Source organism: Dasypus novemcinctus, chromosome 5, assembly GCF_030445035.2.
Source record: "Dasypus novemcinctus isolate mDasNov1 chromosome 5, mDasNov1.1.hap2, whole genome shotgun sequence".
Lineage (NCBI taxonomy): Eukaryota > Metazoa > Chordata > Mammalia > Cingulata > Dasypodidae > Dasypus > Dasypus novemcinctus.
Window position 1 is genome coordinate 136,760,097 of NC_080677.1, and position 26,735 is coordinate 136,786,831.

Consider the following 26,735-nt stretch of genomic DNA (forward strand, 5'->3'; position numbering starts at 1 on the left):
AGTAAAGGTGGGGTAAGAGAGGAGTTTCATGAGAGTGCACAGGGATGGATATAAAACATGTAATATTACACCATAAACATATAGGGGATGACAGACTAATAATGTAAACCATAATGTAAAACATAGGATAACTAAAAATTAAGAAAACTGTATATCCTAAAGTATGGACCACAATGAAAGCGCGGATGTTGCCTTGTTTGAAAGCTATTGTCTCAGAGTCTGTACATCTCTTTAAGTAAATATGATATGAATAAGTTATAAGAATATCACTGTGAAAGGGAAAAGGTTCTATGGTGGATGTGTGGGAGTACTGTATATTGTATATATGAACTGCTGTGGTCTAGGGCTCTTGTGAAGAGAAGCTCAATAAATAGGAAATAAAAAAAGAAAAAGATAGGATGTAGAATTTTTCCAAGTCAACACGTATTCTGTACTTGACCTTTAAACCCATCGCCTTATCCCATTATGCTAGTAAGGGATCCTGACATTATATTGGGCTTAAATTTTCGGGAGGTTTTGGATCACAGATTGGCAACTTAGTTTTGAATCTTCATATATCTCCTCATGGAAATTGAGGAGATCAACAATTAAGGAACAGAAGAGGGAGCCCCTGAGTTACTCTTAGCAAGCTACCTTAGCACTTCCCTACTTGTACAGGAACCTCTTGTTTTGAACCCAGGAAAACCCACCTCATTCTAATATGAATTTTAAAACTGGAAGAAAAAAAAAAACCACTCAGCATTCACTGTAAGATTAGAAAAAAATCCTGTGAGAAAACTATGAAAAAAATTGATTTTACTACAAATAATAAAAATGCCCCATAAAAACAATACCACAAAGTCAATGAGAATGGTAGCCTAGTATTCCAACACAAGTTTTTTAAAAATTACTGATACAAAGCAACTATGAAAAAAGACACAAAGCAGAAATGTAAGAACTCAGGAAAGAGATAACCAAACAAGAGATAAATATTTTAAAAAGAAGTGTTACAATTACAGAAAGAAAAATAAGACAAAACAATTTTTTACATGCTGACTAAATTACAGGGTGTAAAGGGAGTAATAATATGGTAGGAACACAAGGGTAGAGATGAGAAAAGTAGAAAAAATGAAACCGATAAAGAAGTAAAAGAAGGAAATAGTAGATATGGATGACAGCAAAAGATAAAAATGATAACTAGAGGAGACAGCAAAAGAGAGCCAACATATACATAATCAGAGTTCCTCAGGAAGAAAATTAAAATAGACTAGCTCAACTATTTAAGACATCGTTCAATAAATTTTTCTGAAATTAAAAAACTATATTGAATGTATATATAAGAAGAAAAATTGGCCAGATGGTCAACACCAAGACATAGCCTAGTAAAATTAATGGTGTTTAAATACAAAGGAGGGGTAACGGACTTGGCCCAGTGGTTAGGCATCCGTCTACCACATGGGAGGTCTGCGGTTCAAACCCCCGGGCCTCCCTGACCCGTGTGGAGCTGGCCCATGCGCAGTGCTGATGCGTGCAAGGAGTGCCCTGCCACACAGGGGTGCCCCCCGCATAGGGGAGCCCCATGCGCAAGGAGTGTGCCCCGTAAGGAGAGCCACCCAGCGCGAAAGAAAGTGCAGCCTGCCCAGGAATGGCGCCGCCCACACTTCCCGTGCCACTGATGACAATAGAAGCAGACAAAGAAACAAGAGGCAGCAAATAGACACAGAGAACAGACAACTGGGGGAGGAGGGGGGAATTAAATAAATAAATAAATCTTTTTAAAAAAATAAATAAATAAATACAAAGGAAAACTCTTTTAAGCATCCAGTCAAAAAAAGTCAAGTCATTCATAAGGGAAAGAAAATTAGATAAGTATCAGACTTCTTCCCTACATTTACCAGCAGAATATAGAATAAAGCAGATTTTAAAAATATATATATTCAAAGTAAGAAAGTATGAACTAGAAATTTTCTATTCTATCTGTCTTTTATGTGTCAAGGTTACAGACAAATTGTTTGAATATGCAAGTGCTTCAGGGAATATTTTTCAGTTATGAATCTTTCTTGAGGAAGCTACTAGAAGATGAACATTAGTCAACCTAGATGTAAGTGGGAAAACTTGACCAAAAGCACTAGCAATGAGCATTGAATATATTTAATTGCATAGCTCAGCCGAAAAGAAAGGAAGAAAGTGATGGTGAAAGATTAGAGTATGAATGTTTTGTGCTTTGACAATGCAGAAACCATATAGCCAACAAATATCCAAAGAAGAAAGGAGAAATAGGACACAACATAAAATAATGCTCTCTGATTCTTCATCATAATGGCTGTGAGTCACAAGATAAAATTTAAAGCCAGAAAATCAATTAAAAGAAGAATAGGTACATTTAATGCTACAAAAGTTAAAAAATTGAAAAATACTAAGAAAGATAACACTTTTTGGTCAATATTCATGTATAAAGGAACTGGAAGAGAAGAGAAGGAGAAGGAGAAAAGGTCATTGTATTGTTAATATAAGACAAGATCATTTTATAGCTAAAAACTTTGAAGGAAATAAAACAAAGATAATTTGAACCCTTTAGCATTAAAATTTATAAGAAAGATATAACAACTGTGAATACTATATACTAAATACTGTAAAGGAAGCTTTTGAAAAGCAGAAATTACAGAAGATACTAGGAAATTGGGCAGAAGCATACTTTTTATAGGAGATTTTCTGTTTGTTCCCTCTGTTTTCTGTAATCCTGGTCCCCTTTTCTTGCCTTTCTTTGGTGATTTTATTATTATTTTTAGCACTCCATTTTAATTAATCTATTGTTTTATTTTATTATTAATAAATAATAGTTGTTTCTTTGGAGGTTACAATACACATACCTAACATTTAACAGTCTACTTAGAGTTAATATTTTACCTTTTCAACTGTAGGATTCTTACAACCATATAATTCCCTTTACCATTAATAAACTCAGAAAATGTTATATTTTCTTCATATTCACACATATTTTAAAGAATTTAACAGAAGAAAATTATTCTAATGTATTTATTATATTTAGCCAGATCTTTACCACTTATGGTGCTATAATTTCATCCCTGAAGTTCCAAGTGTCTGTCTGTATCATTTCCCTTCATCCTATAGAACATCTTTGAACATTTTGGGTTTTTTTTGGTCTTTATTTATTTTTTAATATTACATTAAAAAAATATGAGGTCCTCATACACCCCCCACTCCCCTCACCCCACGCCTCCCATAACAACAACTCCTTCATCATCATGGGACATTCATTTAGAGAAGGTCTACTATTGATAAATTATCTCAGTTTCCCTTAATCTGAGAATGACGTTATATCTCTGAAGGATTTCTTTTTCAGGATATACAACTCTGGGTTGACAGTTTTTTTCTCTCAACATTTTTAGAGCATTTCTCCTGTCTGCTTGCCTTCGTAATTACTGATAAGAAATCTACAATCATTCAAATTGTCGTTCCCTGATATCATGCATCATTTTTCTCTGGCTACTTTCCATTTTTTCTTTATTTTTGGTTTTCATCAGTTTGATTCTGATGTATGATTTCTTTTGAGTTTATCTTGTTTGGTGTTTGCTGACCTTCATAAATTTATGTTTTTCACCAAATTTGGGAAATTTACATCCATTATTTTTTCAATTAAGTTTCTTACTCAAATGTGGCCAGTCTCAAAGCCAAACTCAGCATGTAAATGCAATGCCTTCCCCCCAGCGTGGGACATGACACCCGGGGATGAGCCTCCCTGGCACCGAGGGATCACTACCAAGTACCAACTGATGACGCAACTAGAAAATGACCTTGAATTAAAGGTTCAACGCGGACCAGCAGAATATCCCTGTCTACATATAATAACAGGAGTTAAAAATGCTTTTTGACCTAAATTAAGTGGGAAATGGAAAGGACAAATGAGTTTATATGGCCATGAGCCTCTAAAAAAGAGTCTGGAGGTTGTCAGAAGGATTGCGCTTATGCACACCTGAGCAGAGTCTCAGAGACAGATAAAGTAGATACATCCCCAGGTTTTGGTTCTTTTGAGGGCTAAAGAGACCCACAGGCTTTATGGCCAAGGCAGATGGAGCTCACTGCCATGTCAGTTGGCCCTTCTTTGGAGTTGGTGTTTCTGCATGATGGAGCTGGACTCAGATGTGAGCTCTTTTCACAAGCCTTTCCTGTTACTTTACTGGAATTGTAGTTGGTGCTGGGGTTTAAGATATATCTAGAGGATTGGAATCTCTGGATTGACAATATGATAGCCAGGCCCTGAGCCTCAACAGACTTCAGCTCCTACACTCTGATTTATTGGACTTACCCCACTCAGCTAACATGGAGTTGAAGAATGTCAACCACCACACCATGGAGCCTAGAGTGCCTACAACTGAAAGCAGGAGGATTGCATCCAGTATCCATGTGAAATCTAAGTCCCCTCTTGTCATAGAGGTGGAATGGACACAACCAATCCAAGGTCCACAGGAAGGAGGAATACAGTAAGGGTTAGAGTGGACTTACCGATATTCTATGAACTATTGCGGTTAGTAATCGAGAAAACGTGGCATTGGTGTGGAAAAAGTGGCCATGGTGGCTGCTGGGTGCGGGGAATGGGAGGAGGAGATCAGATGTGGAGGCATTTTCGAGACTTGGTGTTTCCCTGGGTAGTGCTGCAGGGACAATTACCGGATATTGTAGATCCTCCCATGGCCCACTGGATGGAACGTGGGAGAGTATGGGCTATGATGTGGACCATTGACCATGAAGTGCAGTGATGCCCAGAGATGTACTCACCAAATGCAATGGATGTGTCATGATGATGGGGGAGAGTGTTGCTGTGAGGGGAGTGGTGGGGTGGGGGCGGTAGGGGTGAATGGGGACCTCATATTAGTTGAATGTAATATTTTTTTTAAAAATGAATAAAAGGAAAAAAAGTTTCTGCATCAGTCTTACCACTTGTGATGGTCTGAGCACAGCTGGGTGGATCCCAGAAAATCATGTCCCTTGGGCTATTCCATTACTGTGGGTATAGGACCTTTTGATTGTATTGGAGTCAGTTGGAAGGCCTTTAATGGATTACTTCAATGAGGCTTGGTGCAGGGTGGATCTTGGTCCTCTTGCTGGAGTCCTTTAAAAATGAAGGACTGAAAGCAGCAGACACACAGAAAAAGGTAGCAGAAACAGAGAAACCCTGAGAGGCTAAGAGAGAGGTCCTGGGGGCCAGAGGCTGTAATCAGTGGAGCACAGAGGCCAGGAAAGAGCCCCTGTGAGGTGCAAAGAGAGGAGGCCCAGAGAAAAGGGAAGAGATGAGCCATATGTCTGATTGCTCACAGCTGAGCTCAGGGAGAAACTAGTTCTGGAGGAGAAGGCAGAGACCCAGACAAGCAGATATATCCATGCCATATGTCAGGAGTTCAGGACCACCAGCAGCCAGCCTTTGGTGAGACAGCATCTCTGCTAAAAGGTTTCAACCTAATAAGTCCCCATTATAAAAGCCAACACATTTCTGATATATTGCTACCAGCAGCCTTTGTAAAACTAAAACACTCCTCTTTTGGGACACTAATAGCATGAATGTTAGGCCTTTTCATATTGTCCCATAAATCCTTCAAGCTCTGTTCCCTTTTTTCAGTCTTTCTTTCTCTCTGTTTTGCAGATTGTATAGTTTCTGTTGATCCATCATCAGGCTCACTGACTCCTCTGACATCTCCATTCTGCTATTGGGCCCATCCCGTGATTATTTTTGTAATTTCAGATATTTGTCAAGAACTGTGTAGGGTCTGAGATTAGCTTGCCATAGTTTCATATATGCTGGTAGAAGAAACAAGACTTCTTGGTGAGAAACAAAGGGCTATTTATTTGTTACACAATAGCCATAGCCAGAATAACATAATTTTTTCACCAGTTCTTTGAGTGCCATTTCCCAAAATGCAATGCCAGAAAGGCGATTTGAAAACTGCACATGCAATGGGTTGAATTAAAAGAGAAAATCTCTGAATCATTTATAATGGAAAGTAAATATACTGGCCCTTTGCTCTGGAGAGAGATACTATTGAAATCCTAAGACTGTATGCAAACCTTCAAACCTGCCTTTTCTTCAGGAAGGAAACGCTATCTCTATTGCCAAAGGTTCTTCATTATATAAATGTTCTTAAAAGGATAAAAGCTGGTTCCTTGCTTTCAAGATGCAAAGAAGCATGGAAGACCCACGTAAAATGGTCTCCTGACAATACTGTATTTTTCAGCTCTAAAATTTCCATTTGGTTATTTTATATAGTTTCTACTTTTCTCTGAGAAGTTTATTTTTCCATGCATTTCAAAACCGTTTACCTATACATTGTTGAACCTAGTCATAAAAGCTACTTTAAAGTCTTTGGTGTTGATCATCTAATTTCTGGATCATCTCAAGGTTGGTGTCTGCTGATTATCTTTCCCTTGAAAATTGGCCAAATTAATCTTAATCTTTGTATGTCAAGTAATTTTGGATTGCATCCTCGACATTTTGAATATTCTCTTATTCAATAGAACAAGACTCTGGATCCTGTTAAAATTCCTTGGAGAATGTTGAATTTGTTGTCGTTGTTGGAACAGACAATCAACCCAGTTAAGTTTAGATTGCAAGTTCTGCTCACCTTCTGTGGGCAGGGGTTCCAATATCAATTCAGTTTTCTAAGCCTTTGTTATTCTGTTTTAGTCTTCCTTGCACATGCACCACTCAAGCTGTTAGTCTGGGACTTCATTAATGGTTTATATCATAGTTCAGTTCTCAAAGTCTTTGCTAATCTTCTTTGAGCCTGTTCCTTGTATACACAGCTTCAGAGCGAACCTAGGACATTGTTGGCTCGTGCACAGAATTGGAGAATCGCTTTCTCTGGGATTTTCCCCATACTTTCTGTCTCCAAGTGCCCCCTTTCCAGGTTCTGTTTGCCAGAAAGTTGGAGTTATGTTAGAGTTTTAGCTCCTACACTGTCATGCAGTTCCATGTGGCTGAGGCTACCTTAGGGTGAAATGGCAAAATACAAAAGGGAAAAATTAACAGGGATTACCCCCACACTCTGTGGACAACTGGGACTTCTTTTCCCAGTTCTTGGGTCCAGAAAAAGAAATGTTTCTCAGAATTTAAGTCTTTTGTGCTCCTATGTATTTCCATGTGATTGGAGACACATTTTGGGCAAAGTGGCAAGAAAGAAGAGGGAGAAAATAAACAAGCCTTCCCTACACACCTTTCAACAAGGGCTCCTTTTCCAGTTCCTCTGGTCAGAGTGTTGGGTACCTGGGCTGTCATCACCTCTATCACCATAGCACGCAGCTCCTCAACTGGGACAGGCCTTGGGGCAAGGTTAGAAAAGAGAAGCAATAATGGACATTCTCCCCCAAACTCTCCAGCATGTAGGAGTGGTTTTCTGGTATTCTGGATAGAAATGGGGTTTCTTCCAGAGATTTTGTCTTCCAGACTGCACAGTTCAGAGATTCAAACCACCTTCAGGTCAAAGCCAAGTGATAAAAGAGGAAAAATATGCAAAGTTCACCACCATTAAGTTTCACTAACTAATTTTGAACATTAGCCTCCAATCCTTTTGCCTTTGTTTACTTTTTAGAGAATTCAGGCAGCTGCTTGTCTTATTCTGTCCAGAGTTTCTAGTTATAAATTAGTGGGACAGATAGACTGCAGTAGGCTTACTCCAGCTCAGCTGGCAGCAGAAGTCATTTGTAGTATCTGACTTCATTCTCTCAACATAAGTCAGAACAAATGTACGAAAATAAATAAGGATATAAAAGACCTAAATGACATAATTGATAAAGCATTATCTGAGGATATATACAAAGCCCTGAATCCTTAAAATGAAGACTATCCTATTTTTTCAAGTGACCATGGAACAATCACAAAAATTGGTCAAATAATAAACCTCAAAAGTAGCTTCAATGAATTCCAAAAAGGAAAACTAATGCAGACACTATTTTTTAATCATACTGCAACAAAACTAGAAATTAGTAACAAAATCAGAAAAAAATCAACCTTCACTTAGAAATTTTATTTCCTATTAATCAACTTTTGAGTCAAAGGAAAATCAAAATGAAATTACAAAATTTCTTTAAAAAACCAATAATGAAAACAATAAATACTAGAATTTACAGAACACAAATAAAGAATGCTCAGTCTTGAATATTTTAGATCAATAAAAAAGAAATTCAATTAATTAATCATCTTACTTGAAAAGGTGGAAAAAGAAAAATATAAACCGAAAGAAAGCAGAAAAAGAACCAATAAAGATAATAGCAGGAAAAAATTAATGCTATATAATAAATAACTTCTGAATAAATAATAAGTGGAACTTATGAGTAAATTCAAAAGCTGGTTCATCAAAAAATGTCAGATTATCTAACCTAATCAAGGAAAAAGGGATTCCTTCTTAAAACACAAGATAAGGAATGACAAGGGTGAAATAAAGCTACCAGGCACTAGGCTAAGTGCGTCACATACACTATCTTACTTAATCTTACAGCAATCCAATATTTGTAACTATTATTATTTTAATCCCCATTTTACAAGTGAGAAAATGAGGCCCAGAGAGGTTTTGTGACTCATGTAGGTTTCACAAGTACTAATGGGTGGATCTGATAAACACACTTGGGCCATCTGCCTGACGCCACCCTTCAGTGCTATTGCGGGTTCCCATCTCTTTTTTTTGAAGGATTTTTTAAAAGATTTATTTATTTTCCTCCCCTCCCTGCCCCGCCCCACCCCAGTTGTCTGTTCTCAGTGTCTATTTGCTGCGTCTTCTTTGTCCACTTCTGTTGTTGTCAGTGGCATGGGAATCTGTTTCTTTTTGTTGCGTCATCTTGTTGTGCCAGCTCTCTGTGTGCGCAGCACCATTCCTGGGCAGGCTGCAGTTTCTTTTGCGCTGGGCAGCTCTCCTGATGGGGTGCACTCCTTGCACGTGGGGCTCCCCTACGCGGGGACACCCCTGCATGGGGGGCACTCCGTGCGCGCATCAGCACTGCGCATGGGTCAGCTCCACACGGGTCAAGGAGGCCCAGGGTTTGAACTGCGGACCTCCCATGTGGTAGACGGACGCCCTAACCACTGGGCCAAGTCTGCCACCCTGGGTTCCCATCTTGATGATCATGACAGACTGGGTGTAGGTGTAAATACCAGACCATTTTGATCTGGGATTGTCCCTGTCTCTCAGTGGGGTCAGCTCAGCATTTCTTACCCTCTTGGACCAGGACTACTTTAATCCAGTTGTGTTTACAAACATCAGGTGAAAGGTACTCACTCTTCTTTCACTGTTTCATTTTCACAGCCTTGCTTCTTTCTCATGCAGTCAAGTGGTCTGCAGGAAAGAGGTCAAAGAGAAGGACAGTTTCTGTTATACCCTTATACCATTTTCACTTATTTGATCAGTTAGAAAAACCTGGGAATGGATAGAGCTGGGCTTACTATCGCCTTTTTAGGGAAGAGGAAGCTGTGATTAAAAAAACAAATTAAGTAATTGAGGCTTTTTTATTTTTGTTGTCTGTCACCCAACAAGATGGTGATAGTGCCTTGGATAGATGGACACTCTCCAATGTTAACAGTAGAGTCTGCCTCAATTCTCCCTTCTTGCTGAGGAGTAAGCAGACAAAATATCCCGCCTACCTTTCCAGGACCACATTACCACTGTAGGGGAAAATCGGGAAGGAAAGGATAGAAAAGTAGAGAGACACAGGATCTTAGAGACCATCATATGTCAACCCGTTTTATAGATGAGGACATTGAGGCTCAGAGAGGTGGACCTACTTACACAAGGACACACAGATTGATACTGACTGGGTTAATGGTTCTTCTGTCAGTAATTTTTTCCAAGATCAGTATTTCCCAGATCTGCTTTTCCCTGGAGTATACCACAGCTCCTATTTCCTCGCCCCACATTAGATAAAGCTGGAGTAAAAATGCCAGTTACATAGGCTGAGCTCCTATCTCGGAAGTCACGAGGTCTACTTCAAGTCCCATTTTTACCCAGAGCAGGATAACAGGCCCTTGACAAGAGCCTGAAGTCACTGAAGCTTACTGATAAAGACCTTACCCTTATTTTCTGAACTCCTGCAAATGTCCCCAGGTCCTTTCTCAACCTTAGGCCAGTGGGTAGCCTTGGAGCAGGCTGAGCTGTTCTTCCTCCTTTCTGTGAAAAGCTGTTGTGGGAAAAGGTTGTGACCTCAGCTATTCACATATAAAGCTTCTTCTTTTTTTTTTTTTTCTGACACATTTATTTCCATGCCTGTATAAAATTGAAAGAAATACAATGAACACCCAAATATGCTTCACCTAGCTTCACCTGTTGTTACCATTTTACACAATTTTCTTATCTCTTTTAGTCTGCATAATTCTTTTTTTTTTTCCAAATTCTACTCAACTTATTCACTTTTTAAAAAAATATTACATTCAAAAAATATGAGGTCCCCATTCACCCCCACCGCCCCCACCCCACCACTCCCCCACCTCCAGTTAAAGCTGTGTGGGGTTGGAGGATGTATTTGCTTTTTAGGGCTGCTATAAAAATTAACACAAACAGAGTGGCTTAAATCAACGGAAATTTATTCTCCCACAGTGCTGGAGGCTAGAAATCCGATCCTAAGGTGTCAGCCGGGTTGGATTCTTCTAGGGGCTCAGTGACAGAATCTGTTCTATGTGTCTCTCCTAGCTTCTCTTCTCTTCTGAGGACACTTATTGTGTTTAGGGCCCACCCTAATCCTAGATGATCTCACCTCGAGATTTCTAACTTAATTACATCTGCAAAGACCCATCTTCCAAATATAGTCACATTCACTGGTTCCAAGTAGACACATATTTTGGGGGCCAAGACTTAACCTGCTATAAGAGTGTTAGGTGAAAGCCTTCCCAACGACTCATCCCTGACTTCCTGCTCCAGGTGAGACTTCCACTGCCTTGTTAGACACAGACCCATTGCTTTATGCCAGTGAGTCTCAACTGGGTCAATTTTTACTTCAGGGAACATTTGACAATGTCTGGAGACATCTTTTTGATTGTCACAACTGGGGGTGAAGGGGTGCTTCTGGCATCTATTGGATAGAGGCCAGGGATGTGCTAAATATCCTACAATGCACAAACCAGGTCCCACAAAAAAGAATGACCAGATCCAAAATGTCAACAGTGCTGAGGCTGAGAAAGCCTGGTTTATGCTTTCCAAACCCACACTTGGAGATTCTCAGTCTCAAATTAGACCGGAATGATTAAGAAACATATTAAGGTAATGTTAGAGGTTTGGGATGATTACCAGGTCATAAGGCTGTGGCTCCATTCCGATCGACTGAGCAAGCTGCCTATGTGTGGAAGACAGCATCTCTCCCCCCAAGAATGAGCCATATCATCATGGGAATTGAGCAGATAAGGACCCTCATCCCTTCCCGGTCATTAAACCCTCCTGCATTCCAAGAAACCCTAACTTCCTAGCCCACCATCCCTAAGTCATACACAAAGAGAATTCACTTTTACAGCCCTTTATTGGCCCAAGGCTGTACTCTGGACCCTAACACCCTCCCCGTGAACTAACATTTCCCCGCCTGTTGATGTACTGTATAAATTCACATCTGCACCTTCCACCAGTGGGCCGAAGTCTCTCTTCAGACCCCCTCTGTTGGGAGAGCCTCTCAATAAATTAATTTTCTGCTTGTGATCAATCAGTCTCTGTGTCCCAGTGAACGCTGTTTTTCTCCAACGGGTAATGGCTATAAGTAGCAATTTTCTTATTCACAATATGGGAGATAATAATACTGACCCAATGTGATTATTGTGAAGGCTAAACAAGGTAACTGAATTTTGCTTTGGGATATTCATCTGGAGTCTCCAGGACACAAAGGTCTGGGTTCCCCTGTGAGACTGGGAAGACTTAACCCAGCTGTGACTATCCCCTGAAGAGAGAACATGCATCACCATGGACGATGTTCAGCCAAAAGCTGCATCCAGGCCCTCGCACTCTCTCCAGCTGTGCTTACCCAGACTTGTATTGTTAAGATTGATTTAGTTATATCTTTATTGCATTGGAATTGTTTCTTTTTCTCCAGGGGCTGCTGCTTTTAGTTAATTCATTTATAGATTGAAATTGAATGTGGAAACTGTAGTTGACCATCAGGTACTAGTGAGGTTCTTTTTAAGTTTGGGTTTTTTAAAAATTATTATTATTTCAATAGAATAAATGAAGAACTAAAGTAATGCAGATTTTAACTTTAAAAGCCCATAGGTGAGACTCTTTCATTTCCTGGCTGCATGGTTTGTCTCTGCCCTGAAACCCCACAGAAAACAGGAGTTATTGTGGGGATCCGTATTACTGTCTTCATGATCTCATTCATGGCCATACCTTAGATACTCCCTGGGTTGCAACTGTGGAACATCTAAGGGATGAGATAATGAAGAATGAGGGTAAGAATATCCACGCAGTGCGCTAAAGGTTTGAGCATCCATTCATCTCTGTTCAACCACGTCGTTCTTTGGCAGCTATGAGTTCAACCAATCCTACTTTTCCGACTCAGGCCAATAAAACCCAGACTCCTGGGCCCCATCCCAAGAGGTTTTGATTTATTTGATCTGAGATGTGGTCCAATGTGATGGTTAGTTTTATGTGTCAACTTGGCTAGGCTATAGTCCCCAGTTATTCAAACACTAATCTAGGTGTAGCTGTGAAGAGTTTGGTAGTGATTAATGTCCATACTCAGTTGATTTTAAATAAGGAAGAGCATCCTTCATAATCTATGTGTGCTTAATTCCATCCAATAAAATCTTGAAAAGCAGAGCTGAAGCTTCGCAGAAGAAGAAAGTCTGCCTACGGACAGCAGCTTCAGCCCACGCCTGAGCATCCCAACCTGTCCTTCCTGACCTCCTACCCTATGGATTTCAGACTTGCCTTGCAAGTCCCCATAATCACATAAGCCAACTCTTTGCAATAAATCCCTTAATAGATATCATCCACTGGTTCTGTTTCTCTGGTTGACCCTGACTGGTATATCCAAGAATCTGCATTTTTAATGAACACCCTGGATTATTCTAATGCAAAGGGCCCAGGACCACCCTTCAGCAGCTCGTTTCTCAAAGTCAGGTTCCTTATCTCTTTCTCTGATATCCTTGACTATGAAAAACCATTTTTACTCTACGAGAAAAAATATTCCATCAATAAACACTTATATACTAAGCAGCATAAAGGTTACACCCTACTGTGAGTATAACATCTGGGCCCCACCTTCTGGGAGTTTACTAGCTTATTGAATGGGGAACATATAAGCTGTAGAGAGCTAAATTCTACATTATATGGCACAGAAGATCTGTTCTTACCATGAGGAATCAGAGCAAGGAGAGACCCATGAGGACTGGGGAATACAGAAAAGTTTTCTTCACAAAGGATGTAAGATAAGCCTCATTTAAAGGAAAAGTGGAGACAGGAAGGCACTGAAGGGAGGAGAAGAAGGAGGATAGAGAACATACTACCACCTGAGCAAAGAGTGGTAGGTGGTTTCCGATAGTGGGGGCTGGGGTGGGAATGGGCCATTTCAGTAAATGGGTTTGAACATACTGACTCTCAATTTGGGGTGAAAAATTAGAGACTGACTTCACACCATGCACAAAAATCAATTCCAGATTGATTGAAGAACCAAACATAAACTACAAAACTGCAAAAGTTAAAACCCTCTAGAGGAAGCAAATTATAAACTTGAGGTAAGAATTAATATTCCCAATATAAAATGAGCATCTATAAATTAATTAAAAAAAGATCCAAAACAAAAATGTGCAAAAGATATGAACAGGCAATTCCCAGAAGAAAAAAATAAAACCTTTGACCAATAAATTTGGAAAAGCTACTTGGCCTCACTAATATCAGTGAATACAAATTATATTAACAAAGTTTTAAAAGAGTGCTAATAGCTACTATTATCAGGGATGTTGGTGGGAATCTAAATTAGTACAATGGCTCTGAGGAAGGCAGTTTTGCAATATCTTTCTATCTTAAATATGAACACTTCTGGTCCTATGCTCTTCCTACAAATGAGAATCTATTGTACAAATTTATTAGCCCATTTGTCTAAAAACATGGGAACAAATATACTTAATGCATCTCTATTTGTAAAAGCACCACTATTTAGCCAATTGCTCAGATCAAACACCTAGGAGTTATTTTTGGTTGTTCTCTTTCTTTCATGCTCCATATGGAGCATATACATGATGTATCTTCATAGAAAATATCTGGTAGGATAACCTGCACATAGTTCATGGTGGTTATTTCTACAGAGGAGAACAGATGGGTAAAGGTGATGAAGAAGGACTTTCATTTTTTTCCACATGTATGTCTGTATTGTTTGAATTGTTCACAATGAGATTTATTAATTTACTACCTTAATATTTTTTTTCTAAATGAAGGAGGTAGAAGTGTGCCTTATTAAAAAGTCTGAAGTAAGGGTTCTTATACTTTTTTGTTCCACAGACCCCTTTACCAGTCAGGTGAAAACCACAGACCCCTTACTAAGTCCACACTATACTGTGTATTATTTAATAAATCTAGCACACCTGTACCAACACCTTCCCAACAAGAGCACTGGTGGTTTTGTTTTGTTTTTTTAAATTTCAATTCAAGCTCACAGACACCTTGTTAAGAACCCCTGGCCTAAAGAAACTGGGCAACTCAGCTGGGCAGATCTTTCAGCAAGAAGATGAGGCCTTGCAAATAAGGCAGGAAGTGTAAGCCAGTGAGGTCAGCATCAGGTGCTTCTGAAAGGCTTCCTATCTGGAGCAATAACACGTGAGACTTGCACATGCAGCTTTTTAAAACTTTAGCTGTCGGGGCTACATCACTTGAGGTATTGGTTCTTCTGTAATTTAACTGACTCCAAGGATGTTTGGGTACTCTAACATTTGAAAGCCTCCCTTTGGAGCACACACTGAGGGTCTTAAGGTGTGGTCTGGTCATTAAAGGTGTCATGAGGACGTACACAGGATGGTCTATGGGTGAAAGCAGACTTCTGCCATGATAATTATAGAAGCTGCCATTTACCAAACACACATTCTGAACAAGCCTTGTACCAATGAGAAAATTTAAGTGCAGACATATGTGGGGAGAAAAGTATAAGTCCCCTGGAACCATCTTCCCCATCTCCCTTCCTCATCAGAAGTAACAACTCATACCAGTGTGCAAAGTATCATTCCAGACATTTTTCTACAACTGTACACATACATATATGCAGGAAGTGTAGAGAATCATTCCAGGGACTTGGCTTAGACCAGAAATGATGGTCTAAGCTGGCTTTAACTGCAGCATCCCCATAGTAATCTCATCACCATGGTAACAGGAAACCGGTCTGATCAGCTGTAGATAGAGTACAGTGGAGCAGAAAAGGAACAGAGATCATCAGGTACTACATCAACATGTCACAGACAAGGACATGGAAGCCAAAAGAAGTTATTATTTTGCTGATCGTAATTCATGATAATCATCAGATCTGACAATGATAATAACACTAGCCATTGCCTGAGAATGAACTGTGGAACAGATACTGTGCTTGCAGTTAATCTTTAAACCATCTTATGCAGCCCTTGGTGTCTCCTGATTGAACAGGTGAGCAGAGCTTAGAGAGGCCACCTTCCCTCTAGTGAGGTGTATTAGTCAGCCAAAGGAGTGCTGATGCAAAATACCAGAAATCAACTGGTTTTTATAAAAGGTATTTATTTGGGGTAGGAGCTTGCAGATACCAGGCCATAAAGCATAAGTTACTTCCCTCACCAAAGTCTATTTGGAGCAAGATGGCTGCTGACGTCTGTGAGGGTTCAGGCTTCCTGGGTTCCTCCCTTCTAGGGTCTTCCTTCTCTCTGGGTTCAGGGTTCCTCTCTTCCCAGGGCTTGCTTCTTCCTGGGCTCAGCGTTCCTCTCTTCCAGGGACTTGCTTCTCTTTCTTCTATGGGCTTACTTCCGGAGCTCCAACATCAAAACTCCAACATCAAAAACCCTCAACACTGTCCTTTATCATGCCTTTTATCTGTGAGTCCCCACCCACCAAGGGGTGGAGAATCAATGCCCTAATGATGTTGCCCCATCAAAGCCCTAATCAAGATTTAATCAAGGTACAGACCAGATTACAAACATAATCCAAGGTCTGTTTTTGGAATTCATAATTATATCAAACTGCTACATGAGGTGATGACACTGAGGGCTTTGTTCCTCCTGACCAGGCAAAATAGCCTATCTAAGATTGTCCAAACAACGAGCCAACAGAATGAGAAGGCAGCCTTCCCATCTTTATAATGGGAACTTACTTGGGGTAAACGTTTACAGTTTTGGGGCTTGAATGTCCAAATTAAGGCATCATCAGAGATGCTGTCTTACCAAGGTCAGCTGCTAGATTCTGGACCCCTTCCATGTGGCAAAGCAAAATTGATAGCCAATCTCTATTCTCTTCCCAGGCTACATCTTTTCAGCTTCTGGTTGCTCCTCTGATTCCAACTCCGGCCTTTCTCTCAGGCTCTTGGGGTTTGTCTTTCTGCAGCTATAGATGATCTTAGAGTCCTTTCTTATAGGGAAAGGTGAAATGGCAGCTCCCTCTCTGTGTGTTTCTGCTTTCAATTCTCTCTCTCTTTTTTAAGATACATGGATCACATAAAATGTTACATTAAAAAATATAAGAGGTTCCCATATACCCCACTCCACACACCCCCCATTCCTCCTACATCAACAACTTCTTTCATTAGTGTGGTACATTCATTGCATTTGGTAAGTACATTTTGGAGCACTGTTACACTGCAAGGATTATAGTTTACATTGTAGTTTACACTCTTTTCTAGTCCATTCAGTGGGTTATGGAGGATGTATAGTGTCCTGCATCTGTCCCTGAAGTATCATTGAGGACAACTTCAAGTCCTGAAAATGACCCAATATCACACCTCTTCTTCCATCTCCCTGCCTTCAGCAATTCCTGAGGTCACTGTCTCCACATCAATGATATAATTTCTTCCATTGCTAGAGTCAAAATAAGCCTCTAGCAAGTGGGCCGAGACCCAGACTGGGTCATGCCTCACTAACCTAGTCTGATCAAAGGCCCTAAATGATCTAATCAAAAGTCCCTTAACTGAATCCAACCAAAAGTTCCCACATAAAATAGGTTCACATGTACAGGAATTGGGTTAGCTTAAGAACATTGTTTTCTGGGGTCCACAAAAGACTCAAACTAGGACACCATGTATCAGATATGTTTTTTTCTTTAAAGCTAAATAATTTTATATATTTATTGTGATTGCACTCATATAGTACCTGGAATACATCTATAGCAACTCAGAAGTAGTGAATGCAACAAAAGTAAGGTAAATAGGTTTGCAAAATGTTTGATTTCCTTATTAGATAAGAAAGTTTCCCTAGAGGAAATGTACATGACTGCAATTTAAATCAGATTATATATGCTTATCTATTATTTGACCTCATATAAAATTATATTTAACCTCACCTTCTGATAACTATAAATCAGAAAAGAATTCATTTATTTATTTATTTTAATTTCTCTCCCCTTCCCACCCCACCCCACCCCAGTTGTCTGCTGTGTGTGTCCATCTGCTGTGTGTTCTTCTGTGACTGCTTCTATCCTTATCAGCTGCACCGGGAATCTGTGTTTCTTTTTGTTGCGTCATCTTGTTGTGTCAGCTCTCCATGTGTGCAGCACCATTCTTGGGCAGGCTGCACTTTTTTCGCGCTGGGCGACTCTCCTTACGGGGCGCACTCCTTGCACATGGAACTCCCCTATGCGGGGGACACCCCTGCATGGCAGGGCACTCGTTGTGCACATTAGCACTGCCTGTGGGCCAGCTCCACATGGGTCAAGGAGGCTTGGGGTTTGAACCACGGCACTCCCACGTGGTAGGTGGACGCCCTATCCATTGGGCCAGGCCCACTTCCCAGAAAAGAATTTAAAGTACATAAAGTCTTGACCATTGCTGCATTCCTCTTTGAAATCTCTCTGAGTTAAAAGGGCATTTTACAAGATTTAAAAACAAATAGATTTTCTAATAGGGATTCTTTTTTAATCACCAAATACATCATTTTTGTTACTAAGACAGAATAATATACCTTTTCCACAACAATTTGCTCTGAAAGAAATAATTCTCTCTTTCTCTCTTTTAATTCCTAATAATTGTTACATTTTCAAGACTAAAGGAATTATCAGTAGGCATTCTTTCTCCTTGATCTAAGTAATTTTTTACTAAAATATGTCGAGTAAGCTTTTAAAGATTCAGGGAGAGGCAGCTTCATGATTTTGTCCCTCAGTCAATTTTGAGAAAGTTGTTCTGGCTTCACAACTTCACTGTAATTTTTCTCTTCCTCTTCCTTGTTATCTTTTTCCATTTTTTTCATCCCCCTCACTATCTAGAGGCTGAGAAATAAGCTGATTACTCACAAACACATAAGTGTTCATTCCTTGTTTAAATCTCATCCTTCTCCTTTTTGGCAGAGCCCTTTGAGGAATCCCCTTGGCCCACATTTCATCATTTATGAAGTTTCTAAGTATGTATCAAATGTAAACAAAGGATGCTGTGGGGAGTCCCACTGAATCTAGTTTGCCATCATCATTCTTACTTGTTCAAACAAGCAATGAAACAGCAAGACTAGCTTTATTTTCCCAAGTGCTTTGTCCAGTTCATATAATTTGTATTAATTGATCCTCTAGAGGCATGAAGAGAATGCCTCCAGCTTTTAGTAATTTTTCATGTCGTTTTCATAGACTTTCTGGACTCTAGCTTCACATAAATTCAAACATACTGCTGCCTGTCAGATGCTCTCTGGAGGTGATTACAACCACAAGTGTAGGTTTATGGAACTCAGGTTCATCAAAGTTATCACTATTTTTGATGAAGTGCTCTAGTTTTTCTTTGGCATGTTCTACCCATCTGAATGAAGCTCAGTATCATGATTTATTCCCAAAGGATCTGCCACAGTCTGTCGGTTGGTCTGTCAGGCCCACCAAGCAGCGCAGCAGTCCAGCCCTAGGAGCCTGGAGGCTGCGGGTCCTGGGCCTCCGCCACGAAAACACAGCCATATGGCTGGGGAAAGAGGTGCGTTTGAACCACCCCACCAGGGTTTAGTAGCCAGAATATATAAAGGTCTCCTGAAACTCAACAGCAAAAAGACAACCCAACTGAAAAAGAGGCAAATGATTTGAATATACATTTCTCCAAAGAAGAGACACGAATGGCCAATAAGCACATGAAAAGATATTCAACATCATTAGCCATCAGGGAAATGCAAATCAAAACCATGAGATACCATTTCACATCCACTAGAATGGCTACTATTAAAAAATAATAGTAACAGGTGGAAAGAATGTAGAGAAATAGGGACGTTCATTCATTGTTGATGGAAATGAAAAATGGTGCAGCAGCTATGGAGGACATTTTGGCGGTTCCTCAGAAAGTTAAATATGGAATTATCCTATGGCCCTGCAATCCCATTCTGAGGTATGTATCCGAAAGAATGAAAGCAGGGGCTTGAGCAGATATTGGTACAACCATGTTTATGGCTCCATTATTCACAATTGTCAAAAGATGGAAGCCACCCAAATGTGCATCAACAGATGAATGAATAAACAAAATGTGGCATATAGATATGATGGAATATTATTCAACTGAAGAAAGGAGTGATGTTCTGATACATGCTACAACATGGATGTACTTTGAAGACATGTTGAATGAAATAAGCCAGACACAAAAGGACAAATATTTTGTGATCTCTCTCATGTAAAATAAGCAGGATATATAAATTCATAGAGTCAAAAACTAGAATAAAGCTTACCAAGGATTGGGTAAGCAAGAGAAATAGTAAGTTAATGTTTAATTGGTGTTTGTGTTTGGGATGATATAAGCGTTTGATGACGGTGGAGGTACAACTTTGTAAATGTAATTAACACCACTGAATTGTATATTTGGAAAGGGATGAAAAGGGAAATTTTAGGTTGCATGTAAGTTACCACAAGAACATGGAACTGTACAACACAAGGAGTAAACCCTAATGTAAATACTGGGCTAAAGTTAATTGCATAATTATAATATTACTTCATCAATAGTAACAAAAATACCACACTAATACAAAATCTTAATAATAAGGAAAACCACATGTATGAGGAGGGTTATGTGGGAACCTCTACTTTCTGCATGATTTTTTTTGTAAACCTACAACTGTTCTAATAAAAAATAAAAAACATAAATTAAAAAAAACAGACTATGCTGTACCCTCTCTTATTATTCTTGTTTTATAGATTTAAAAAGCTAAAGCTTGCACAAGGGACAGAATTTAAGCCCAGGCCTGCATGATTTAGATACCAGAGCACCCACAGGCTAGAGGATCAGAGCTGAAACCATGTGTCCTGACTACAGTACCTTTTTCACCGGACAGCACTGCCTTATGGAACTCTGCTTCCCGAACAAAATCACCCTAGGAGATCCCATTGGCCCACTGAGGTCCAGGCACCTCTGGCCTGGTTGGAGACACCCAAGCAATGGCCCTCCCCTAGTACTTGGTTTCTACCCTCACTGCAACACTTCCTTCCTGTATCATGATCATTGCTTACTTGCTCGCTCCCTGCACCATGAGTATCAGTTTTTAAATTTAAATTTTAATATTTAATTTTTTATGAGTACTATTTTTTTTAAGATTTATTTTATTTATTTCTCTCCCTTCCCCCCCCATTGTCTGCTCTCTGTGTCCTCTCGCCGTGTGCTCCCCTGCACCCATTTGCATTATCCAGCGAAACTGGGAAACTACAGTCTCTTTTTTGTTACATCATCTTGCCTCATCAGTTCACCGTGTGTGTGTGGCGCCACTCCTGGGTGGGCTGTGCTTTTTTCACACAGAGCGGCTCTCCTTGTGGGGCATGCTCTTTGTGCTTGGAGCACCCCTACGCAGGGGCGCCCCTACATGGCATGACATTCCTTGCACATGGCAGCACTGCACGTGGGCCAGCCCACCACACAGGTCAGGAGGCCCCGGGGATCGAACCCTCCCCCATGGCAGGCAGACGCCCCACCAGTTGAGCCACGTCCGCCTCCCATGAGTATCATTTTTAATCAATGTCTGCTGAATATCGCCTGACTTGGTGTGTGGATGCAAGCCCATTGGCTTAGGGTTTCCCTTAGATTATATTTTCTTGCTTGCACACACACACATACACAGAGAACATGGTAAGAAATGGTCCCTGACCCCAGAGACTGCCGTCTTCTCTTTTCTTCAGGCATGAGACACACAAACCTGAGGGGACAGGGTCCAATTTGCTGAATCGTAGCAAGAGCTCTGATTGATATGGCATGATCTCTCTTAGAAAACTAGTCCATAATATTTTCCCCTTCACAAACAGTGCCTCTTCACGTCTAATTAAAATCTTTTCATGGGATTCTTGTCTTGATGTGAAACAGTTTTTTGACCATGTTCCTAAGGAGGTGTAGAAAAGTAGAATGATCCAAAAGAGCTTAAAAGAAAAAAAAGCCCAAAACTTCATGCAGAATACACTTCTTTTCTTTTCTTATCAGTTCACTAATTTTTGTCATTCATTCCTTCAAAAAACACTGATTAAGGACTAGCTTTTCTACTAGATAATGGGATACAACAGTGAGCAAGAGCAACATGGTTCCTGTTCTTAAAAACTTATGATCTAAAGGTATGGCAGGCTCTCAAGGAACATCCAGTCGGCCCCCCTTCCCTGACACTTCACTTGAGATACCCTTTGTATTTCTTTTATCTCCCAATGTTATTGTCTTAGGTCAGGCTGCTCAGGAAACAGACTCTGAGGCAGAGATTTGAGGGGGTTTCTTAGGGAGAGCTTTTGAGAATGACACCTGCAAGGGCGTGAGGGAAGGAGGATTAGGTAGAGGGAGAAGTTGAACTGCAATGCAGTTACACTGGCTGCTTCAGCCAACTGATACAGGAAGCTCTGGAGTTAGCATGATCCTTCAGAGGGAAAAGGGCCCAGTTTTTGAATCTCCCATCATGGCCCCTCTGAAAAGGGTATAATCTTGGGCAAGGAAGCTCTCTTTAGCTGATAACAATTCCAAAGAGGAACTCAGCACTGAGCTGTCAGCAACCCACATTCCCGGCAGCGAGGAGAACGAGGGTCCAGTTCTGAAGAGGGGATCTGGGCAGCACACCACAGAATCTACTACAGCTCCTCAGAGGTTTATTTTAGCCCAGTGTGCTCTGAATTGCACAAAACACAGGGTAACCTCTCTTTGGGAATGGCTTCCAACCTAAACACCCTTAAGGGTAGATTTTGCAATCCCTGGAAATCTTCAGAAGTGACCAGACAACTCTTATTTCTGAAAGATTTAGTTCAAGACTGTTTGAGTTTCAGGACCCTCAACAACGCACTTTATAAAGAAGGTTAATGAGCATTGAAAAAGAGCCCCTTTCCCCAACCAGTTCCGTGTAAAAGAGACTAACTTCTTGGTCTCATTCAGTGGTGCACTACTAAGCTACACAGCAGGATACACTTTCTTTTCATGTGCCCATGAATCCTTCTCCAGGATAGATTATATGTTGGGACACAAGACAAGTCTCAATAAATTTAGAAAGATTGAAATCATACAAAACACTATCTCTAATCATTAACAGAATGATGCTGGCAATCAATAGTGGATGGGAAAAGGGGAAATTCATAAATATGTGGAGATTAAACAATACACCCTTAATCAGTGGGCCAAGAAGAAATTGCAAGAGAATTCAGCAAATATCTTGAGATGAATGAAAATGTGAACACAATGTATTAATACCTAAGGGATGGAGAAGCAGCTGTAGCTCAATTGATTGGGATCCCGTCTACTAAATGGGAGGCCCTGGGCTTGCGTCCCAGGGCCTCCTTGTGAAGGCAAGCTGGCCCACACCTGTGGAGAGCTGACAGCCCATGCCCTGTGGAGAGCTGGTGGCCCATACCTGCAGAGAGCTGGCACTGCGAGATGACACAACAAAGGGAGACACAGAAGAACACACAGTGAATGGACACAAAGAGCAGAGAGCAAAACAAGTCATGGGGGGTGGGGGGATTAAATAAATAAATAAATCTTTTAAAAATAAATAAATAAAACTGAAAGACAATACTATTTTAAAAAAAACAACAACCTAAGGAATGGGAAACAGATATGGCTCAACCAAGTGGGCTCCTGTCTACCATATAGGAGGTTCAGGGTTTGATACCCAGGGCCTCCTAGTGAGGGCAAGCTGGCTAACACAGTGAGCTGGCCCATACAGAGTGCCGGCCCACCCAGGAATGCGGCCCCGTGCAGGAGTGCTGCCCTGTGTGGGAATGCCACTGGCACAGGAAAGCCATCCCATGTAGGAGTACCAGCCAACATGGAGAGCTGGCACGGCAAGATGACACAATGAGAGACACAGAAGAGAGAAAATAAGAAGACATAGTGGAACAGGGAGCTAAGGTGGTGCAAGAGAGTAATCACCTCTCTTTCACTCCAGAAGGTCTCAGGATTAGTTCCCAGAGCTGCCTAATGAGAATACAAGTAGACACAGAAGAAGACACAGAGAATGGACATGAAGAGCAGACAGTGGGGGGTTTAAGGGGGAATAAGTAAATCTTAAAAAAAAAAACCTAAGGTACACTGCAAAGGCAGTGCTGAGAAAGAAATTTATAGCCCTCAATTCTTACATTAAAAAAGAAAAAAGAGCTAAAATTGAAGACCTGATTGCACACCTGGAGGAAATAAAAAAAGAACAGCAAAATAATCCCAAGCCAATCTGAAGGAAAGAAATAGTAAAGATCAGAGCAGAATAAATGAAATCATAAACAAAAAACAATAGAGAGAATCAACAAAATCAAAAGTTGGTTCTTTGAGAAGATCAACAAAATTGACAAACTCTTAGCTAAACTGACAAAGAGAAAAAGAGAGAAGATACAAATAAATAATATCAGAAGTGAGGGGGGGACATTACCACTGACTCCACAGAAATAAGAAATCATGAGAATACTATGAAGAAATGTATGCTGAAAAACTAGACAATGTAGAGGAAATGGACAGATTCCTAGAAACACACAAACCATCTACACTGACCCTAGAAGAAATAGAAGACCTCAGCAGACCAATCACAAGGGAAGATATTGAAACAGTCATCAAAAACCTCCTGAAGATGAAAAGCCCAGAACCAGATAGCTTCACAGTTGAATTTTACCAATCATTCAAAGATGACCTAATACCAATCTTGCTCAAGCTTTCCAAAAAGTTGAACAGGATAGAATGCTACCAGCCTCATTCTATGAAGCCAACATAACCCTAATACTAAAACCAGATAAAGATACCACAAAAAAAGAAAATTACAGACCAATATCTCTAGTGAATATAGATGCAAAAATCCTCAACAAAATACTTGCAAACAGAATCCAAAAGCACATTAAAAGAATTGTACACCATGATCAAGTGAGTTTTATCCCAGGTATAAAAGGGTGATTCAACACAAGAAAATAAATTAGTGTGATAATACACAGATAAATTAAAGAAGAAAAATCACATGATCCTTTCAATTGATGCAGAAAAGGCATTTGACAAAATACAGCACCCTTTCTTGATAAAAACACTCCAAAACATAGATATATAAGGAAGCTTTCTCAATACGGTAAAATGCATATATGAAAAACCTACAGGAGCATAGCTTGCAATGGTGAAAGACTGAAAGCTTTCCGTTGAGATTTGGAACAGGACAAGGGTGCCCCAGTCACAGTTGTTATCTAATATTGTTGTAGAGGTGCTAGCTAGAGATATTAGGCTAGATAAAGCAATAAAAGGCACCCGAGTAGGAAAGGAAAAAGTAAAACTTTCACTATTTGCTGATATGATCCCATATTTGGAATCTCCTGAAAAATCCCCAACAAAGCTACTAGAACTAATAGACAAGTTCAGCAAAGTGGCAGGATGCAAGATAAATACACAAAACTTAATAGCTTTTCTATACACTACTGATGTGCAATCTGAGGAGGAATTCAGAAAAAAAATTTCATTTATAATAGCAACTAAAACAATCAAATATTTAGGAATAAACTTAATCAAGGACATAAAGGATCTGTATTCTGAAAACTACAAAACATTGCTAAAAGAAACTGAAGAAGACTTAAATAAATGTAAGGACATTTGTGTTCATGGGTTGGAAGACTAAATATAGTTAAGATGTCAATTCTACCCAAAGTACAGATTCAATACAATCCCAATAAAAATCCTAACAGCCTTTTACACAGAAGTGGAAAAACCAATTATCGAATTTATTTGGAAGGGTAAGTGTTCCAAATAACCAAAAAGATTTTTAAAAAGAACAATGTTGGAGGACCCTCACTTCTTGACTTTAAAGCATATTACCTAGCTACAGTGTAAAAACAGCATGGTACTGGCATAAAGACAGGCACATTGACCAATGGAACGAAACTGTGAAGTCAGAAATAGACCCTCACATCTACAGTCAAATGATTTTTGACAAGATAGTCAAGTCGTCCAAGCTAGGCCAGAATGTTCTATTCAACAAATGATGCTGGGAGAACTAGATATCCAAATTCAAAAGAAAGAAGAAGACCCCTATTTCATATCTTATTACAAAAATTAACTCAAAATGGATCAAGGACCTAAATATAAAAGCAACAGCCATAAAATGCCTAGAAGAAAATGTAGGAAAACATCTTCAAGATCTTACAATAAGGAATCGGACATAGCTCAACTGATAGAGCGATTGCCTACCACATGGAGGGTCCAGGGTTCAATCCCCAGGCCCTCCTGACCCATGTGGTAAGCTGACCCACACGCAGTGCTGCCACGCACAATGCAAGGGTGCCCCCAATAGGGGAGCCCCATGCACAAGGAGTGCGCCCCTAAAGGAGAGCCTCCCCATGTGAAGAAAGCACAGCCCACCCAGGAGTGGCGCCACACACACGGAGACCTGACACAGCAAGATGACGCAGCAAAAAAGAGATGCAGTTTCCCGGTGCCACCTGATAATGCAAGCGGACGCAAAATAACACACAGCAAATGGATACAGAGCAGACAATGGGAGGAAGGGGAGATAAATAAATAAAATAAATCTTTAAAAAAAAAAGAAGACTTTACAATAGGCAGTTGCTTCTTTAACCTTACACCCAAAGCACGCGCAACGAAAGAAAAAATAGGTAAATGGGATCCTCTCAAAATTAAATACTTTTGCACCTCAAAGGACTTTGTCAAAAGGGTGAAAAGGCAGCCAATTCAATGGGAGAAAATATTTGGCAATCACATATCCGATAAGGGTTTAATATCCATAATATACAAAGAGATCATCCAACTCAATAATAAAAGGACAAACTACCCAATTTAAAAAATGGGCCAAAAACTTGAAAAGACAGTTGTCCAAAGAAGAAATACAGATGGCTAAGAGACACAAATGTTCAAAAATGTTCAACATCACTAGCGATTTAGGGAAATGCCAATCAAAACTACGAGATATCATTTCACACATGTTAGACTGCTGGCTATTAAAAAGTCAGAAAGCTGTAAATGTTGGAGAGGATGTGGAGAGATAGGAATGCTTTTTCACTGTTGGTGGGAATGTAGAATGGCACAGCCGCTGTGGAGAACTGTTTGGAAATTCCTAAGGAAGTTGAATATAGACCTGCCATGTGACCCGGCAATACCATTACTAGGTAAATACCCAGAAAAATTGAGAGCAGTGACACAAACAGACATCTGCACAACAATGTTCATAGTGGCATTATTCACAATTTGCAAAAGTT

At 40.1% G+C, this 26,735-nt stretch overlaps 1 long non-coding RNA gene and 1 pseudogene across 2 annotated transcripts in view; both read right to left on the bottom strand.

The window, feature by feature from the left end:
* Positions 1-7,143: 7,143 nt before the first annotated feature.
* The window catches only part of LOC139439051 (uncharacterized), a 93,625-nt gene continuing 74,033 nt past the window's right edge, over positions 7,144-26,735 (bottom strand). The window contains exons 3-5 of one of the 2 annotated variants that reach the window (XR_011648909.1): positions 10,050-10,241; positions 9,261-9,317; positions 7,144-7,310 (exon numbers count right to left, since the gene is read on the bottom strand). This is a non-coding gene — a long non-coding RNA (uncharacterized lncRNA). The remainder of the gene's footprint in view (positions 7,311-9,260; positions 9,318-10,049; positions 10,242-26,735) is intronic. The other variant, XR_011648908.1, reaches the window with a different exon arrangement.
* LOC101447103 (protein-L-isoaspartate O-methyltransferase domain-containing protein 1-like) overlaps positions 18,081-26,735 on the bottom strand; it is a 54,271-nt pseudogene continuing 45,616 nt past the window's right edge.